Source organism: Anabrus simplex, chromosome 11 (assembly GCF_040414725.1).
Source record: "Anabrus simplex isolate iqAnaSimp1 chromosome 11, ASM4041472v1, whole genome shotgun sequence".
NCBI classification, from domain to species: Eukaryota; Metazoa; Arthropoda; class Insecta; order Orthoptera; family Tettigoniidae; genus Anabrus; species Anabrus simplex.
In genome coordinates this window covers 57699764-57721155 of record NC_090275.1, presented here as the reverse complement: position 1 = coordinate 57721155, position 21392 = coordinate 57699764, and the positions used below count along the sequence as shown (strand labels likewise).

The following is a 21392-nucleotide window of genomic DNA, read 5'->3' as shown; positions in this document are numbered from 1 at the left end:
ATCACGTGAATTATTATTATTTCCAAATTATATAAAAAAATTTCTTCTAAAAAGTAGTTTTATTTTTATTTATTATTATTATTAATTAAAAAAAAATTAATTTCGCCTGTTACACGGTAGTCCACTCTTAATATGTTTAACGCATAACCCCTTTTACAAATTCGATTTATTCTGGCACTAATCAATCCAGATACGATTTACTTGGTATATTATTATTATTATCGCTTCTCACAAATTTGACAACTTCACTTTGAAAATATGAACATACTAATCACAACAAAACACAACTGGTATGGCGAAGCTGGATTTTCCTTCAGTGTCATTACATAGCTCGTTAAAATGACAAAACAGAAAAACACATATCGGGTCTTATTTAACTATCATAACCAAAATCAAATGAAAGAAAATTATTCTACAAAGAAATATGAATGCATGCATGACTTAACGTACTACACTATATATACAAATTTACATCTCCAACCAACTGAATACATAAAAAGACCCGATTATTTACATTGTTATCTTTACTACTGTCCGTGCTACAAATTTAGGATGGGGTCGTTAAGCGACTCATCTTGTTACAGAAGGTAACCAAGTATAATCAAATTATTCCCATTTTTCCCAATCACGCTAACATTTCCCAAATATTATATACATTATGTACTCATCTTAGTTTCTCGGTATTCCATTACAGCTTTGCAGATGAGAGGCTCCTTTCGGCCCCTCTCTGCATTTTACTCCTCCATTCTTGATGGCGTAGTTCCACAAAAGATTTCCTGGCACATTACCATTTTACACTAATACCTTAATTATCACCAAAACTTCACCATTGACAACGTTAACACTGAACACTTTAACTTTTATACAACAAATTAATATCCTAGACCCAAAAATTTAATATTTTACACTATTTTAATCTTCGTCCAATTACCGCACAATGAACCTGGACACGTACGACGAGGTGTCAAATTTTACGCCCGTCGCGATTTATGTCGTCTGACGCGATACGCCCGTTTCATACGGCACTCTTGAAGTGTTCATGATAGCGGTTCGATATTGCAAAGTACAGGCTATTATTCCCTTAAAGTACTGTTCGTCACACAGTCTGTTATGTACGTACTTATTGTGGTACAATTTATATTACTCTCCTACAGTGCAATTAATTTACTTCACTGATATTTATAACTGACAAACACTGTCCTACGTTAACTTTTTCCAGTTCATGTTGCTTGAGCGCGATCACATCTTACAAACACTGGCGGATGCTCGCGCCATTAAATGTTGAGTTACTGTATGTCCGTAAAATTCGACGTTAGCTGCGACCGACGGTTCACCTCCAGAGATTCAGTTCAAGTGTGTAGGCGGGGATCCCTTGTCCCGTATATATGGATGAAGCTTTCCCTCGCGGATCCATTGACGTCATACCCCTGAGGGAGAGGGTGGATTTTTAATATCGGTACTTGCACTCCGCATTGGACGTTAAAATTTACATCAAATTAATCCACTCCGCTAGCATATTTGCTGGATTAAATATGAACTCCTGGTGATCACAGATTTAGGAGATACGGGTGGATTTAGCTCCTCACATTTCGCGCCTTCGGAAGCGTCCCTTACAACGTGGTCTTCGTCCAGCCAATGAGATTCAAGCTGTCTGGTTTCCAATAAATCCAGCCTCCAATTTATTTAATTTGCCAATAATTATTGAGTATTTTTCCATGCGTGACATCTAATAAATTCCATAAAGAATATTTGAAATTTCAGTTAACTCATGACTTAATGATGAAATCTTATAGCGTCTGTTTTCCCCATTTTTCGCATCAACATTTTGCACCCTGTTTTCAGTAAGGACAGACGTTCGCCTACTACGCGTCTCGTCGTGGACACCAGTACGGCCACCGGGCAAGTTGCGCTTGCACCCGGGAGATAGTGGGTTCGAATCCCACTGTCGGTTGCTTTGAAGACGGTTTTCCGTGGTTTCCCATTTTCACACCAGGCAAATGCTGGAGCTGTACCTTAATTAAGGCCACGGCCGCTTCCTTCCAACTCGCATCGTCACCATAAGACCTATCTGTGTCGGTGCGACGTAAAGCAAAAAAGAACAACAACCTAGTACGGCCTTTTTTTTAACCCTTTGAATACTAAACTATCAGTTATAATCTTAATATTATCAAACATTTTTAGTAGGTTGTAATAGCTATCATGAATATGTGACAACAGTTTTTGAACCCAGAAAGTTGAAGATAAAGACTTTATTCAGCAAAATAACCCTCGTACTTATAAGTACCGTCAGCCTGTAGGTATCTAACAACACATTTATGATGCTGCCTTTCTCAGCCCAGGTTGGCAGGCTTGACCTTGATTCAGTCCAGTGGTATTTTAAGGTGTTGGAATCCGTCAAACCCCTCCGCCCCCTTCGGTGCCAGTACATTTTTGCTAGTTGCTTTTCGTCGCACCGACACAGATAGGTCCTATGGCGACGATGGGACAGGAGAGGGCCAGGAGTGGGAAGGAAGCGTCCGTTGCCATAATCAAGGTACAGCCCCAGCATTTGCCTGGTGTTAAATGGGAAACCACAGAAAACCATATTCAGGGCTGCCCACAGTGGGGTTCGAACCCACTGTCTCCCGAAAACTGGATACTGGCCGCACTTAAGCGACTGCAGCTATCGAGCTCGGTACCAGTACATTTAATGACATGTAAAAAGAACTGCTGTGGGACAAAATTTCGGCACTTCGGCTTCTCCGAAAACGGTAAAAGTAGTTGTTGGGGCGTAAAACCATTATTATTATTATTATTATTATTATTATTATTATTATTATTATTATTATTATTATTATTATGGGTCAAGTAACTGTTAGTATGATTTTGTGGGGTGATTATTGTTTTAATAGGAAGTAAAAATAGGCAACCATCCTCTGTATAACACTAATCAGATAGAAAAAAAAAAAAAACAGAAGAGATCCGACATTTTGAAAAATGAAGGTATCGGCCAAAGGAAGACAAGAGCCACGGAGGGCGTGAAAATGAAAGACTCCCTAGGCCTCGAGTGCTCTAATAACCGTCGGGTTCGAAAAGGACCAAAAGTTGACGAAGCGAGGTCGGATGGGATAGATGAAAGCGAGGAACCTGGCACAAGTACGTGGAAGCAATGCCAGAACTCAGCTTAGGGCCCCGTAGTCACCAGCCCCTGCGGCCCCCTTCAGTCGCCTCTTACGACAGGTAGGGAGTTATTCTGCCGTCCCTACCCACAGGGAGAAGCACGTACTTCACACTCGGCGGGATCGTTAAATGTCAGAGGATGAATACTTCCTTAATAGCGTTTGTGGCTAGCGTACGCACTGAGCGCGCATGCTTTGTACGGCGACCGGAACCGCTGCAGTGGCCATATTGTAAAACGGTACCGTACTAACTTTAAAACGTGCTTGGTATATATACAAAATATATGTGTATGTCTGTTAGAATGTTAAGCATTAAAATAAAATAGTCTAAATGTAATGCATCCAACGGGTGAAATTTATTTCATAATACGCGGGAAGCAATTTAGCAATTAACAGAATTTTTGGTCCGCCTCTGTGGTGTAGTGGTTAGCGTGATTAGCTGCCACCCCCGGAGGTCCGGGTTCGATTCCCGGCTCTGCCACGAAATTTGAAAAGTGGTACGAGGGCTGGAACGGGGTTCACTCAGCCTCTGGAGGTCAACTGAGTAGAGGTGGGTTCGATTCCCACCTCAGCCATCCTGGAAGTGGTTTTCCGTGGTTTCCCACTTCTCCTCCAGGCAAATGCCGGGATGGTACCTAACATAAAGGCCACGGCCGCTTCCTTCCCTCTTCCTTGTCTATACCTTCCAATCTTCCCCATCCCCCGCAAGGCCCCCTGTTCAGCATAGCAGGTGAGGCCGCCTGGGCGAGGTACTGGTCATTCTCCCCAGTTGTATCCCCTGACCAAGAGTCTGAAGCTCCAGGACACTGCCCTTGAGGCGGTAGAGGTGGGATCCCTCGCTGAGTCCGAGGGAAAAACCGAACCTGGAGGGTAAACAGATGATGATGATGATGATGAATAGAATTTTTGAATTTTGGCAGGACCTAGTGTTTACAGTGCACTATGTCTTCTGGTAGCGGCTAGAGCAATTTTGTTACTTTCATAGATCTGTCTCAGTCTTATCCTTGGCTTTGACAATATGAAAGTGACTGAGGTATGAGCGATGCTAGTAATGCCAATCCTTATGCAGCCAGTCCCTGCTATGAATGGTGTGAAAATGTTGCTCATAGGGTCAGCTGGTGTATGCATTTCAGTGGGCTTGGCAGACTGATATGTAATAGCAACTCTGGCTCGGTGAGGAAAGCAACGGAAAACTACCTCACTCCTCATTTCCCTAGTACGCCTCTTCAGTGATGCCTAGGCCATCTATGAAAGCTGATGGCAGAGATGTTGAGGATTCTACCAGCGGAATCGCTGACGGACTGAGCATACATACATACACACTTCTAAAAATTAATCTTCTTCTTCTTCTTCTCCTACCGCTTATTCCCGGATGTGTGGGGTCGCGGATGCGAACTGCGTAGCACATATAGATTTGACCCTGTTTTACAGCCGGATGCCCTTCCTGACGCCAACCCTATATGGAGGGATGTAATTACTATTGCGTGTTATTGTGGTGCTTGGTAGTGTGGTATGTTGTCTGAATGTGAAGAGGAGAGTCTTGGGACGGACACATAACACCCAATCCTCAAGCCAGAAGAATTAATCAAAAGCGATTAAAATACCCGACCCGGCCGGTAATCGAACGCCGGACCCTTTGAACCGAAAGCCAATACGCTGACCATTCAGCCAACGAGTCAGATCTATCGAAGATTTAATGTTTCTCTTGATTGTAATCTATAACTTCTTCTTGGCTTCTGGTGTGCAGAATTACCTGCCATATGAGGCAACATATAACCGCATAACCTTTGAGGGCACTATTTGAGGATCCAACCAGCCTCTGGGCTGATGACGTAACAGACAGATGAGGCAACAAAGAATGTACTCCACGTCACTAATTTCTGTTGCACTTAAACCTGAACCTTGGTGTACAGTTTATTTTTCTCAGTATTTTAGAGAATATTTCTTGTAACATACATCTATATATACTGTATATGTAACTCTTCTTTTGACACGATACAAATGCACTGGAATTTATTTCTAAATTCCTTCTAAATTGTCCATTTATAATAAACTTTGCCTACCTTGGTATTTGTACTACCTTAGGAATAATGTCTTAATTATTCACTGTTTTCTGAATTGTAGCGCAGATCTAGCTTACTTCGTGCCCTTTTTTAATAGAGTTTACTTTTAATGTACAATTTTGTGTAATTGTGTATTAAATATATGGTGCACTTTTGTTTGCGTGGTATTGTCTCTTGCATACAGTGTCTATTTCACATTTTTTCTCTTTTTTCTTTCATTGCAATTCATATGAATTATGTCTTTGTTACTGATTCCCGCTCGTTAACCGCATAGTTTCTGGTCTGAAATTAATGCATGTAATTGCTACTTTGCATTATTGCAAGTTATTATTATTATTATTATTATTATTATTATTATTATTATTATTATTATTATTATTATTATTATTACTGAAAATGGCCGCCTCTGTGGTGTAGTGGTTAGCGTGATTAGCTGCCACCCCCGGAGGCCCGGGTTCGATTTCCGGCTCTGCCACGGAATTTTAAAAGTGGTACGAGGGCTGGAACGGGGTCCACTCAGCCTCGGGAGGTCAACTGAGTAGAGGTGGGTTCGATTCCCATCTCAGCCATCCTGGAAGTGGTTTTCCGTGGTTTCCCACTTCTCCTCCAGGCGAATGCCGGGATGGTACCTAACTTAAGGTCACGGCCGCTTCCTTCCCTCTTCCTTGCCTATCCCTTGCAATCTTCCCATCCCTCCACAAGGCCCCTGTTCAGCATGGCAGGTGAGGCCACCTGGGCGAAGTACTGGTCATACTCCCCAGTTGTATCCCCCGGCCAAGAGTCTCTACTCAGTCTGAAGCTCCAAGACACTGCCCTTGAGGCGGTAGAGGTGAGATCCCGAACCTGGAGGGTAAGCAGACTAAGAAAATAAAAATAATAATAATAATGCTGGATACCATGGTTGAAATCCCGACGACTCCATGTGAGATTTGTGCTGGACAAAGCGGAGATGGGACAGGTTTTTCTCCGCGTACTCCGGTTTTTCCTGTCGTCTTTCATTCCAGCAACACTCTCCATTTCATAGTATTTATCACTCATTAATAAATCACCTTGGGATTGGCGACCCCATTGTAATAACAGCCTATATATATTTCATTCATTGACCCGGTCAATGACTGGATAACACCTGCTATGTTGAACAGGGGCCTTGGGACGATTGGAAGGGATATACAAGGAAGAGGGAAGGAAGCGGCCGTGGCCTTAAGTTAGGTACCATCCCGGCATTTGCCTGGAGGAGAAGTGGGAAACCACGGAAAACCTCTTCCAGGATGGCTGAGGTGGGAATCGAACCCACCTCTAGTCAGTTGACCTCCCGAGACTGAGTGGACCCTGTTCCAGCCCTCGTACCACTTTTCAAATTTCGTGGCAGAGCCGGGAATCGAACCCGGACCTCCGGAGGCGGCAGCTAATCACGCTAACCACTACACCACAGAGGCGGACAACAGGTAGATAATATGGAGAAGTATTTCAACATGAAACATACTGATGAAGTTCACATTCAGGACATGGGCGCAAAATCGCGTTGAGCAGTGTCATCTGCTAGTCCATGCCTCAGTAGTTTTACGAAGGTGGTTATGGGGAGGAAACAGATTCAATCCTGGCAAGTATATGCAGCTGAAGTCCGGCTCCATGGCCAAATTTAGCGTGCTGGCTTTCGGTTACAGGGGTCGCGAGTTCTATTCCAGGCAGGGTCAGGAATTTTAACCATCCTTGGTTAATTTCGCAGGCATGGGGGCTGGGTGTATGTGTCGTCTTCATCATCATTTCATCTTCATCACGACACGCCGGTCACCTACAGGCGTCAAATCTAAAACCTGCACCTGGCGAGCCGAACAAGTCCTCGGACACTCCCGGCACTAAAAGCAATACGCCATTTGATTTTCTTTATGCAGCTGAAATGAAGAAACTCTCAACAAAACTTCCAAGATATTTCATGTATAACTGTCAACTCTCTTGCCACATGAATCTAACGATAATGATCTTTGTGTCGAGTTGAGAACGCTAATGCGTATGCTCTACATAGATATGTTTTAGGTCAATATAGGGCAAAGCTTCACTGAATTAGGAATGTGTAGACGATAGATAAGAATATCTTTTGCCGTCGAGTTCCCGTATAATGACCCCGATAAAGATAGCGAGTAAACACGGAATGTTATATAACATACTAGAACATTTCTTCTACATCGGCTGCTGAAGAGCCCGGATAGCTCAGTCGGTAGAGCATTAGGCTTTTAACCTAAGGGTCCAGGGTTCGAGTCCCTGTTCGAGCGAGATATTTTTACCAACCTTATGAGAAGTAAATCCTTCTTTCTTAATCTGTTTACCCTCCAGAGTTGGTTTTTCCCTCGGACTCAGCGAGGAATGCCACCTCTACCACCTCAAGGGCTCTGTTCTGGAGCGTGAGACATTTGGTCGGGGAATACAACTGGGGAGGATGACCATTATCTCGCCCAGGTGGCCTCACCTCCTATGCTGATGGGGGATGGGAAGATCGGAAGGGCTAGACAAGGAAGAGGGAAGGAAGCGGCGTGGCTTTAGGTTAGGTACCATCCCGGCATTTGCCTGCAGGAGAAGTGGGAAACCACGGAAAACCACTTCCAGGATGGCTGAGGTGGGAATCGAACACATCTGTACTCAGTTGACCTCCCGAAGCTGAGTGCACCCCTTTCCAGCCCTCGTATCACTTTTCAAATTTCGTGGCAGAGCCGGGATCGAACCCTGGCGTCAGGGGGTGGCAGCTAATCACACTAACCACTACACCACAGAGGCTGACTACAGCAAATCTGGGTATGTTTAACTACACCTTGCCGGCCTCGTGGTATAGATGTAGCGTACTTACCTCTAACCCGGAGGCCCCGCGTTAAATTCTCGGACAGGTCAAGGATTTTTAACTGCATTTGAGGGTTAGTTCGAGGTCCACTCAGCCTATGTGGTTACAGTTGAGGAGCTATCTGACGGTGAGATAGCGGCCCCGGTCTAGGAAACAAAGAATAAAGACCGAGAGGATCGGCCGTGCCATGTCGGCCACATGACACCTCGTATTCTACAGGCCTTCGGGTTGAGCAGCGGTCGCTTAGTGGGCCAAGGCCATTTCAGGCTCTAGTGCCATAGGGATTGTTTGGTTTGGTTTTTATATCTGCCCCTTAGTACAGTTTCATGATTTCATCTCACCTCATCTCCGAACTTATGGCATATTTCATGTTTATACAGCCTTCCTGGCTGCAGCCTCTGTTGGGGAGGTAATGAAGATGAATTGAATGATGGTCCCTCTTAAAAGAAAATGAACCGGGCTGAGTGACTCAGACAGTTGAGGCGCTGGTCTTCTGACACCAACCTGGCAGGTTCGATCTTGGCTCAGTCCGGAGGTATTTCAAGGTGCTCAGATACGTCAGCCTCGTCTCGGTAGATTTACTGGCACTTAAAAGAACTCCCGCGGGAAAAAATCCGGCACCTCGGCGTCTACGAAAACCGTCAGAAGTAGTTAGTGGGACGTCAGTCTAGCCTAAGCAAGTATCGCGAACAGACGTGCCCTGGCGAGTGTGCCGGTCGAGACGAGTGGAGTAGAGGGGGGAGTGGAAGGGTCAACCGAAATGTAACAAGGAAAATGATCGGCTTGGAGCAGTTTAGGGTCGCTGTAGGAAGATGTCAAGGAAGATTAAAGAAGAGAACAACCAGAAGAAAAGAAGGCAAGGTGGAGATAGGTCTGAAGGGGAGTTGCTGTTGGTGGCAGCGGTGGTCACAGTGTTGTTGGTGATTGGAGGCATAGAAGTTAATCCAGGCCCTCAGATCAGTGGAAACATGAATTTGGAGGACGTAGAAGTTATAAGGAAGATAGTTAAGGAAGTAGTGGAGGAGATCTGCCCATTTGATCAGATAAAACGGATGTTACAGGAGCAAGTGTAGGAGCATGAAAAGACGAGGCAATTGTTCCAGGAGAACATGAAGGAAACTAGAACAAAAATGGAAAGCAGTGACAGGGAAATTGTATCTCTAAGGGAGAAAATAAAACTTTAGAAGAGGAGGTGAGAAACGTGAAGCAGGAAATAGCAGACGCCAGTCAAGAACGTAGAAAAAAGTCCATATTTATTTACGGTGTGAAGGAAGAGAAGACAGAAGCTAAGGTGGGTATCAGTTATAAAGTGGTAGATATTTTTCAGCAGAAAATGAAAATCAACTTCAGCGAGGTTGACATAGACGATGTTGTGAGAGTAGGTAAAATAAGTGGTAGTAGACCAATAAAGGTGACGCTGCTATCCACATTGATGGCAGACATAGTGGTAAGAAACGCTGGAAATCTGCATGCTGATAAAATGTAGATTAAAAGAGAGATAGGAAGAGGCGGGAACGAGAACTATAAGACTCTAAGGAAACATCTAGTGAGAGCAAGACTGCAGGGGTTGAGTGCGCATATCAGGGGCCAGATACTAGTAGTAACCAATGGGAACTGGACGCAGAGGTGGTCAGTGTCCAAACTCAAGGCAATGAAAGAGGGTATGGGAGTGAGAGTGGAAGAAAGGCAGGTCTCAGAAAACAGTCCCGGAGAAGACGGTCTTAGTTTGGGAGATAGGGCAATAAGATGTTGTGTGCCGAGTGTGTCAAGTATAGAGGCAAGATCCGAGATATCTCCGGTCAGAGCTATTATGGATAGACTTGATGAGACAATAAATGTCATGAGAAGGGAGGTGGCAGAATCCCAAGAAAGGGTACGTGGCTCAAGGCATAGTGTAAATGAAGATACGAGTGAGAGAGGGCGAAGAGAGGACAGACTAAGACGAAAGGGAAAAGCCGAAGTATAAAGGACCTGTGGGGTAAGAAAGACAATAGTGAGGATGGCATAGTAACTAGAAGCAAGAAAGCTAAGTAATATGTCTGAGCGATGACAAGAGAGGTAATGAAATTGAGTTGATGGTTAACAGTCGGATATGGTAATTTAAGTTAATGATGGATCGGTGTCTTTGGTAACTCTATGCCACCTGTAAGAAGTAAGGAACTAAGCAATGTGTTTGAATGATAAGAGAGGTAGTGAAGTTTAGCTGATGGTGTAGAATCGAGTATGGTGTTTTAAGTTAATGGTGGATCTGTGTCTTTGGAACTGGATGCCAACTGTAATGGTGGAGCTGTGTCTATGTTAATTGTATGTAAATTAAAATTGAATATGATATATGGTTAAGAGATGGGTATGGTAATGCAAGTGATCAGTTTCCATACAGTAAATTAAGACACGGAGGATCGACTCACTTTCCTAACTACCGGAGTGGAAGAAATTCATAGCCTTAGTGTTAAAATTATGACACGGAGAAAAAGACTTTTACAGTTTTCCCACATCATTTCAAGCTAGATGATATAGGGAGAGCTACAAAGAGACAGTAACATTGCGCCAAATAGATTCTTCTCGACTAAGCGACTCTCTGCAACTGCAATACAACACAGACTGGAACAGTTGACCAGGAAGACAGCGAATGCGTGCTTGGCCCCTTCCACCTCTTCTCTCACATCGCATGCCTCAACGCTACGACAGTCCAGTTGGCCTTGGAAGTACTGGCGAGCGTTTTCGCGAATCAGAATACTACATTTTTCTTTATAATTAAAAAATATACGACAAGAAATGTTTACTGGCCAAGAGCATTCGCCAGAATGCTTTGCCATGTCAATCAGTTCAGCCGTTCTCTCAAAATCGATGTAACAAAAATCATCCTGGGGTTTTAAATATATAGATTGTAGACTCGAAATCTTTAGTATCTCGTGGCCAGAAATATTCATTTCAGGCAAGAAATCAGTACAGCCCTCAGAACCACATCCACCAGGCGCGTTAACACATGCACACACCTGAAGAGTGAAGGGAGGTGGAGAAAACGAAGTACGAGGATATCTAGCATGAACGAAACACACCTGGAGGGGAAGGTACTGCCCACACGTCCCACTGGCTCGACAATGAAGGGAGAGGTGAATTATGGGAGGAACCACACGCCTTCTTCAATACAACAGACGTAATGTGTATGTCCACTCATTGACGGTCAAATCCTCCAGTTTCTTTGTAATTCTAGTATGCGAAGTCTGGCTGAAACGTTAGCGGTCTCGGCTATGACTTCATTATCAAATGGCATCGCGCTCTACCACTGCAAGAAAGAATGATCCTTACTTTCGTCAATATAGGCTCTGTTAAATACTACTGTCCGCCTCTGTGGTGTAGTGGTTAGCGTGATTAGCTGCCACCCCCAGAGGTCCGGGTTCGATTCCCGGCTCTGCCACGAAATTTGAAAAGTGGTACGAAGGCTGGAACGGGGTCCACTCAGCCTCGGGAGGTCAACTGAATAGAGGAGGGTTCGATTCCCACCTCAGCCATCCTGGAAGTGGTTTTCCGCGGTTTCCCACTTCTCCTCCAGGCAAATGCCGGGATGGTACCTCACTTAAGGCCACGGCCGCTTCCTTCCCTCTTCCTTGTCTATCCCTTCCAATCTTCCCATACCTTCACAAGGCCCCTGTTCAGCATAGCAGGTGAGGCCGCTTGGGCGAGCTACTGGTCATTCTCCCCAGTTGTATCCCCGACCCAAAGTCTGAAACTCCAGGACACTGCCCTTGAGGCGGTAGAGGTGGGATCCCTCGCCGAGTCCGAGGGAAAAGCCAACCAAATACTACTACTACTACTACTACTACTGATAATAATAATAATAATAATAATAATAATAATAATAATAATTGTTATCTTCAAAACCAAAATAAAATAACCTGGCGTTAAATAATTATGATTATCAGAGACGCAAGGCCGTTTGGAAAACCGTTCCTATGAAGTTATTGTCAGCACTGATCAAACAATTAAATGCCATATATTGGGGTGGGATTACGTCGTGCACACTTCAACGCAATTAAACTACAGTTAATTAATTGTTTTCTTGATTAGGAAAAGCTAGTATAGACAGAATGTTTAACCATAGAAGCATCTTAATCAGTTCCAGACAAAATGGAGGTGGGAGTGCCCTCTGAGTATGCAACGTCGCAAGCCACACCTTCTGGAAGACGAACACATGTGACGTTGCCCTGGTTATTTCTCCTTCATCCTCAGGGTTGGCCAAAATCTTCGCCCAAACGTTACCTGTTTCCTTTTCCACCCCGAATTCTTGTGATCGCGATTGTACAAACCAACATACATCTTATCGTGAATTGTACGTGAGAAAATATGAGTGAATGTGGAACAGCAGTAATGTCTTAATCATCCTGGCTGATGCCGTGCTTTGCAAGTGTCCAATTTAATATTGATGGTAGTATTCATGAGTGGGCAACTTTCTTGCACTTAACCCCTATCCCACTTAGGCCTTTAGGTGGTCACGGGGAATGGGGTTGGGAGGACGTTCAACCTCTTTCAGATGTTTTCTTTATTACAGCTTTAATGGGAAACCTCACGAAAACTACTGCAGTCCTCCAAAGAATGTAAAAAGAACAACAGAGACGAGTGTCTACTTTTAGACTTTTAAGGTCATATATATATACTTAGTTCAACATATAATTCATAGTTCCATAAGGAGCCAAACGTACTAGGACAATTATTATTCTTTGCAACATTCCCCAGCAATTGAAGCTTGCCGTTAAAGAATGTTTTATATTATAATTTATATCAATACTTGGACACGTTGCGATCTCTATGCAATAATGCTGTATATTATTATCTAAAGAATACCTTGGCGCCGCCTCTGTGGTGTAGTGGTTAGCGTGATTAGCTGCCACCCCCGGAGTCCCGGGTTCGATTCCCGGCTCTGCCACGAAATTTGAAAACTGGTACGAGGGCTGGAACGGGATCCACTCAGCCTCGGGAGGTCAACTGAGTAGAGGTGGGTTCGATTCCCACCTCAGCCGTCCTGGAAGTGGTTTTCCGTGGTTTCCCACTTCTCCTCCAGGCGATTGCCGGGATGGTACCTAACTTAAGGCCACGGCCGCTTCCTTCTCTCTTCCTTGCCTATCCCTACCAATCTTCCCATCCCTCCACAAAGCCCCTGTTCAGCATAGCAGGTGAGGCCGGCTGGGCGAGGTACTGGTCATACTCCCCAGTTGTATACCCCGACCCAGAGTCTGAAGCTCCAGGACACTGCCCTTGAGGCGGGAGAGGTGGGATCCCTCGCTAAGTCCGAGGGGAAAACCGAACCTGGAGGGTAAACAGATGATGATGATGATGATGATGATGATGAATCCTTTACATCGTTTACATGCAAATATATTATTTAACTAAGAAAGAATTAAACCCAGACCTCCATTATATAAAGAACAACCTGTTTTTTTCCTTTTTCTAAAGTTTCCAAATGTGATATACAACTTTCCTTGAGGGCAGGCTTCAGTTATTGGAACGCATTATTTTCATCTGAAATTCGCTGTACTATTCATTGTAATATTTTGAAGTATTTATTGAGTTTCATATCTTCTTCTTCTTCTTCTTCTTTATATGTTTACCCTCCAGGTATGGCTTTTCCCTCGGACTCAGCGAGGGATCCCACCTCTACCGCCTCAAGGACAGTGTCATGGAGCTTCAGACTCTTGGTCAGAGTATACAACTGGGGAGGATATCCAGTACCTCTCCCAGGCGGCCTCACCTGCTGTGCTGAACAGAGGTCTTGCTGGGGGATCCAAAGATTGGAAGGGCTAGACAAGGACGAGGAAATGAAGCGGCCGCGGCCTTAAGTTAGGTACCATCCCGGCATTTGCCTAGAGGAGAAGTGCAAACACCACGGGAAACCACTTCCAGGATGGTTGAGGTGGGAATCGAAACCTTCCTTACTCAGTTGACCTCCCGAGGCTGAGTGGACCCCATTCCAGTCCTCGTACCACTTTTTCAAATTTCGTGGCAGAGCCGGGAATCGAATCCGGGCCTCTGGGTGTGGCAGCTAATCACACTAACCACTACACTACTAAGGCGGATATGATAGGAAATAAATAAGGTCCTCTGCTGATTCACCGAAAACGTGCTTCTTAAATATAAGTAATGGAGGCCCGGCCTCCCAGACGCTCGAGGGTTAACGAACCACACTGATTTAGCTGAGGTGCTGTGCATGATCTTCCTTCTGTCTTCCTTGTGTCCTTCCATCCGTCTATCGCCACTCCTGCACGTCGTGTCTGAGAAACGCCGGGAATTTGACAAAGAATACGCGTATCATTGTTGTGTCGATGTGAATTGTGCCGCGAAGTTGGAGGCGCATATTTCGAACATCTAATCTGCCAAGGCCGCTGAGTCCGATGGAAAAACCAACCCTGGAGGGTAAACAGATTAAGAAAGAAAGTTGTTCTGCACGTTGCCTTTATACTGGCCCTGTGATAGGGATAAGATAAGTGAATGGATGAAATGTATAAGGTTCCTTGCAAGCAGAATCGATTCTAAGTAACTCTGTGGTGTGAAGTATATACGTGAAGATATGAGCCCGGATAGCTCAGTCGGTGGAGCATTAGGCTTTTAACCTAAGGGTCCAGGGTTCAAATCCCTGTCCGGGCGATTTGTTTTTAACTCTTCCATAAGCAGTGACAGTCACTGTTACCCCACTCCGTGACGGTAGGGGTGTAATGTATTCGGGTGGAGTAGGGATGTTTTGTGTGACCAATGGTTGGTGGGAATTTGTAAGGAAGAGATGAGTTCTAAGATGGAAATAATAATGTGTGTACTAGCAAATACAGTAGAGGCAATACGCGACACTCAGCGAGATATCGAGGGACAGCTTTTAGAGCTCTCTCTAGCGGGTAGACCTGAGAACTACTTTTTCTGTCATAAGAGCACGTGTATTTGCGTGTGAAGTTTTTAGTGTTATTTATGCTTTTTCAGTGAGTTGACATAATTAAATAGTAGCGTGTGTCGTTCCTTTATATCTCCTCTCAAAATGAGGGGAAAGGTATGTGCTGTGTTTGGCTGCAGTAACCATGAAGTAGGGAAGAATGCGCGGTCTGTCTTCCTTTCGCTACCCTCGTGACAAGAAAATATAAGTAATATTGTGTTTGCATATATATTCTTCCTGTGACAAAGAGATTTTTATAGTACTTCATAATCTTCTGACCTGTTCGACCCATATTTTAACTGGCTTAAAATATAATACGCATATTTTATTGTATAATGCAGCAGTTAACCTTCAATACCGATGTGTTGTTGTAAGTGTTATCTGTGGGTTTTGAAATGTCACAGAAGTGATTTGGATAAGGTATACAAGAAAGAAGGAACGTTACGCTTATATAAGAATTATAAGATCTGTTCAGATCATTTCCAGGGCAGCGACTTTAAAAATCCTCGACTATACTGAACCCTTGACTTACCATTCCATCGTTGGTCGGCCACAGCTGCTATAGTAGAGCAATATTGAACTCTTAAATCTTGGGGTCGTTGCGGGAATAATTCGGTCACGATCTTAACCAAACGATGGGGTTCAGAAGAGAGCCTAACTACTTGAAATGAGGAGCAAATATGTGCTTACTAACTTTTATTGAATCCATCAATTGCACCAAAAATTTCATTTGTATAAATCCTTGATCAAAAAAAATAATTTTTAAATGTTTCAAAGGCAGTCGCATTGCAAAGCGTTATATATATATATTATTTACAATATAGAAGAATTTTTTTCGGAGAAAATAGGAATCTCATAAATTAGTGGACAGCGAAACCGGAAAAGTGAAAAGAAAGCCTGAAAAATCGGGCAGCTGTTAATCCAAACGATAACTGAGAATTAATCCACACGATCCGTGGAAAATCTGACCTGCAACAAGTAGAACGCCTGATTTACTCTTAATTAAGGTTATCCACCAGTCGAATACCCTTTCGGATACGGAACATCCGCCGAATGGACCCTTAATCGAACCGAATTGACTATCAGTTGCTTTGGATAGGTTGCAAAATATTATTGGAAAGCATGGTGTTCACTACAAGTTAACAGCAGCAGTATACAACTGGGGAGGATAACCAGTAGCTCGCCCAGGCGGCCTCACCTGCTATGCTGAACAGGGGCCTTGCGGGGAGATGGGAAGATTGGAAGGGATAGACAAGGAAGAGGGAAGGAAGCGGCTGTGGCCTTAAGTTAGGTACCATCCCGGCATTTGCATGGAGGAGAAGTGGAAAACCACGGAAAACCACTTCCAGGATGGTTGAGGTGGGAATCGAACCCACCTCTACTCAGTTGACCTCCCGAGGCTGAATCCCCCCGGGGGTGGCAGGTAATCACACTAACCACTACACCACAGAGGCGGACCAAATAGGCTACACGTGGTGTAAATGTTGGTGTGTTCAGTTGCCAATCCAGAAGGCTCGGATTCGAATCCCGGCTCTGCCACGAAATTTGAAAAGTGGTACGTGGTCTGGGACGAGGTCCATTCAGCCTGGGGAAATCAACTGACTAGAGGGGTATTCGATACTCTCCTCAGACATCCTCGAAGTGGTTTACTGTGGTTTCCCTCTCGTTCCAGGCAAATGCCGGGATGGTACCCACGACTGCTTCCTTTTTTCTTCCTTGCCTACCCCTTCCAAATCTCCCCATCCTCCCACAAGGCACCAGTTCAGCACAGCAGGTGGGGCCGCGTGGGAGAGGCACTGGTCATCCTCCCAGTTGTAGTCTACCCCCTGACCAAAGTCTCACGCACCAGGACACTGCGTTTAGTCGGAGGTAAAGACCAACCCTGAAGGGCACACTAATTAAGAAGGAATATACATCAAAAGTAAGGAGTGTGCCACGTTTACACTCGAACGTATTTGGAGGCTGGCAGGTAGCATCGAACACTCCTTTAGTTTACGAAACAATGTTGTTCTGCACCCTGCCTGTGATAAAGATGGGATATGTGAGTTGATGGAATGTAAAAGGTTCGCTGCAAACAGAATAGATTCTGAGTAACTCTTTACAGCATCTACAGAGTTAGCCGTTACGTTATGAGCCTGGATAACACAGTCGGTAGAGCATTAGGGTTTTAACCTAAGTGTCCAGGGCTCAAATCTCTGTTCGGGCGAATGTATGTTTGCAGCTTATTCTCGTTCCTGATATACCCCCTTGTGGGTGGGGGACGCAGACGCAGAATACACCTACAACAGGGAGCTAAAAGGGGCCCCAGCGTATCTCAGCTTGGGAGCGTTTTTGGCGACCACGGGGCCTTTAGCTGACACCTGGCATTGCTTCCATTTACTTGTTTCAAAATCCTCACCTTCCTCTACTCTGTCCGACCTCCCTTGGTCAACTCTTGTTATTTTCCGTCCCCGACAGTATTAGAGAATTTGAGACCTAGGAATTATTTCATTTTCACGCCCTTCGTGGCCCGACACTTCCCTTTTCTAAGTGTCAGATCCTTTCCATTTTCTTTTCTTTGACCCCCTGTGGGGACGGATGCGGATGAAAAGTACACCCACCTTAGCTCATGCCAGTCGTAAGAGGCGACTAAAAGGGGCCCCAGGGCTCTCAACTAGGGAGCGTCTGTCGGCGACCACGGGGCCCTTAGCTGAATCCTGGCATTGCTTCTACTTACTTGTACCAAGCTCCTCACTTTCATCTTTCCTATCCGACCTTCCTTGGTCAACACTTGTTCTTTTGCGACTCCGACTCTATTAGCTTTCTGAGGGTTAGGGAGTCTTTTACTTTCACGCTCTTCGTGGCCCTTGTATTTTCTTTGGCCAGTACCTTCATTTTTTCTCTTTGATTAGTGTTATAAAGAGGATGGTTGTAGGCCTACATCCTCTAGAAACAGTAATCACCACCACTATGATTAGTACCATAACGTGAGGAACACCATGGTTCGACGTTCCTTGAGATTAGTACCACCATTTGAGGAACACCATGGGTCACCATTACCTAGGAGCAGTACCATTATGTGAGGAACACCATGGGTCACCATTACCTAGGAGCAGTATCATTATGTGAGGAACACCACGGGTATAGGCGTTGCCTTTGATTAGTACCATTGTGTACACCCCACCGAGGTGGGGGATCGGGCACTCGGCTGCACAGACTAGCGTATAGCAGGAATAGGTGTTGAGCGCTGCGCTGGAATTGGTTGGTTCCGCTGTGTTCAGAATGGGTCTGCGTTGCCTATGAGAAGTTCCATTAAGTGAGGAATATCGTGCGTCTGTGTTACCTGTGGGTGGTGCCATAATGTGTGATACAACGTGGGTTACTTTGCCTATGATTAGAACACTATGTGAGGAACACCATTAGTATACGTAGCCTCTGATTAGAGCCGCTATGTGAGGAGCACCATTAGTATACGTAGCCTCTGATTAGAATCACTATGTGAGTAACACCATTAGTATACGTAGCCTCTGATTAGAATCACTATGTGAGTAACACCATTAGTATACGTAGCCTCTGATTAGACCCGCTATGTGAGGAACATCATTAGCATACGTAGCCTCTGATTAGAGCCGCTATGTGAGGAACACCATTAGTATACGTAGCCTCTGATTAGAGCCGCTATGTGAGGAACACCATTAGTATACGTAGCCTCTGATTAGAATCACTATGTGAGTAACACCATTAGTATACGTAGCCTCTGATTAGAATCACTATGTGAGTAACACCATTAGTATACGTAGCCTCTGATTAGAGCCGCTATGTGAGTAACACCATTAGTATACGTAGCCTCTGATTAGAGCAACTATGTGAGGAACACCATTAGTATACGTAGCCTCTGATTAGAGCCGCCATGTGAGGAACACCATTAGTATACGTAGCCTCTGATTAGAGCCGCTATGTGAGGAACACCATTAGTATACGTAGCCTCTGATTAGAATCACTGTGTGAGTAACACCATTAGTATACGTAGCCTCTGATTAGAGCCGCTATGTGAGGAACACCATTAGTATACGTAGCCTCTGATTAGAGCCGCTATGTGAGGAACACCATTAGTATACGTAGCCTCTGATTAAAGCCGCTATGTGAGGAGCACCATTAGCACACGTAGCCTATGATTAGAGCCGCTATGTGAGGAACACCATTAGTATACGTTGCCTCTGATTAGAACCACTATGTGAGTAACACCAACAGTATACGTAGCCTCAGATTAGAGCCACTATGTGAGGAAAACCATTAGTATACGTAGCCTGTGATTACAACCACTATGTGAGGAACACCACGGATCTAGCCGGCGCCCGTGATTGGTCTCATTAGGTGAGGAACACTATGGCTCTGCGTTGCTTGTGAGTAGTACTCTTATGTGAGGAAAACCATGGGTCTTTGTTACCTGTGAGTGGTGCCATTATGCGTGACACAATGATGAACACCATGCTTCTGCTTTACCGGTGATTAGTACTATTATGAGGGGCCGGTGACCTGGATTTTGGACCCGTTAGGAATACAAGCATCATCTCAGAAAATGAGCCATTGTGAACGGGATCCACTGATTGTTTTGGATTCATGGTCATTTTTGATCATCAAGCTTTTTAGATTCTGGACAGTGGATACATTTTGAAGTTTTAATTATTGTTTCATTTCTTTGCAGCTCGTAACTTTAGGGGCCGATGACCTAGCTGTTGGGCACCTTTAAACAACAAACATCATCATCATCATCATCATCATCATCATCATCATCATCATCATCATCATCATCATTCCTGATACGGGGTTGAGAATGAAGTGAGATGAATTTATATGGCACGTTTTTTGGGGCCAAAACATCTTCCTGACGCCAGCCACAGTTGAGGAGCTAACGATCAAATGAAAGATGGAAATAATAATTGTTACGGAGTTATCCGTGGAAGGCAGAGGTGAAAGAAGGTGCGGGCTGGAATGGGTCTAACTACAAGTCCGAAAGATGAATTAAAATTTAAATAAAGTTATATTTTCAATAGACAACAAGATTTAACAAATTTTCACTAGGTGAAATAACCATTAAAAAACACAGGTACAATGATAATTTTACAAGCGAAACCACAAGTTTTAGAGGATCATTACAAGATCTGGGCTACGAGCCCCAAGATCTATGAAAACGTGGTCACCTCAACTCAAAATGAAAGGGAGCTCGAGAGGGTAAAGCACTCTCTATCCCCGATTTACAGTTAAATAATAAGACACTTTTACATAAGCCGGCACTAAGTTACATTTTTCGAAAGGTAGGTTACATTGAAAAGGTTTCTGACCTTCCCCGAGGGCTAAACTGCTGAGCTAGCAAGAAATAAAGATGTTAAAAGGCCATTGCCTTGTAGAAGAGCTGCTGGCGGATGAAAGAGGCGCTTCCCGCCTCCTGCTATACTTCCATACACTAAGCTAGACCTTTCATGAATGATTAAGACACACCCACAGTCGTTTATTGGGTAACTTACAGTTACACATCAACATTGGGGAAGAAAGACGCCATTGGCTGAAAATTAATGACAGAAATTTACGATTGGCTAATTTCAAAACTGGCGGAATGAAAGATTAATATTGCCAACCTACAAATGAAAGAACAACATTTAGTAAGGAACAAACTTATGAATACAATATATCTTCAAGAAAAGTTCCTTCACTTCGCACAAGGGTGCATGATCATAGTTTTTGGTAGAGACATCTGTGAGAGATTGTCCACACTTCTTGATAATTAGTAAACAAAAACAATTATAAATTAACACAGTGACATCTTCTGATAAACGGTTGAATTAATTCAGTTTTAAACTTCAGAGTTTCAGCAGTAGAGGAGTACTTTAAGGCGGAAAATTCAAATGGGCGGCGTATAGGTGTACCAACCGGTACAATAATAATAATAATTTTTACGGGGATTCCGTGGCTCACAGAAGTGTAAGAAGCGTGAGAGGTGAATAGGTGGACAAGGAATTAACTAGAGCATAACTTAACACAACAAATTTTGAAATTTCATGACTTTCCATTTTAAAATTTAAAATTGATAAATAGAAAATCTGAATAAATAGCAACTATATGATGAACTCGTCTGGTTCAAAAATCACAAGGACTTAAAGTCCGAAAATCAGGTACAAAATTTACAATAGTTAATGGTTTGGTTGATTTACGTAGAAAAGAGCGTTATTGCTTTTGATAGGTAAAATATTTACAAGAGTACGATTTGCACCTATCCTTTACACTACATGGGAGTTTGCGCTTCAAAAATATCATAGTCCAGCCTCGCAGAGGCATCAGTTTCTAATTGCGTAGTTACAACCTATCGATTGTCCTTAATTTAAGCATTTACACAAGGTTGCCCCGAGGTGGGCTTATCTATTGCTCAACAGTTTATAAAACACTGTTCCTAA

General features: G+C 43.9%; 2 non-coding genes across 2 annotated transcripts; both read left to right on the top strand.

Annotated features, from left to right (window-relative positions):
• The first annotated feature begins 7418 nt into the window (after positions 1 to 7418).
• Positions 7419 to 7491, top strand: TRNAK-UUU (transfer RNA lysine (anticodon UUU)). Its single transcript has one exon. It is a non-coding gene; the product is annotated as a tRNA-Lys (tRNA).
• Positions 7492 to 14617: 7126 nt separating this feature from the next.
• On the top strand, positions 14618 to 14690 carry TRNAK-UUU (transfer RNA lysine (anticodon UUU)). Its single transcript has one exon. It is a non-coding gene; the product is annotated as a tRNA-Lys (tRNA).
• Positions 14691 to 21392: the final 6702 nt, after the last annotated feature.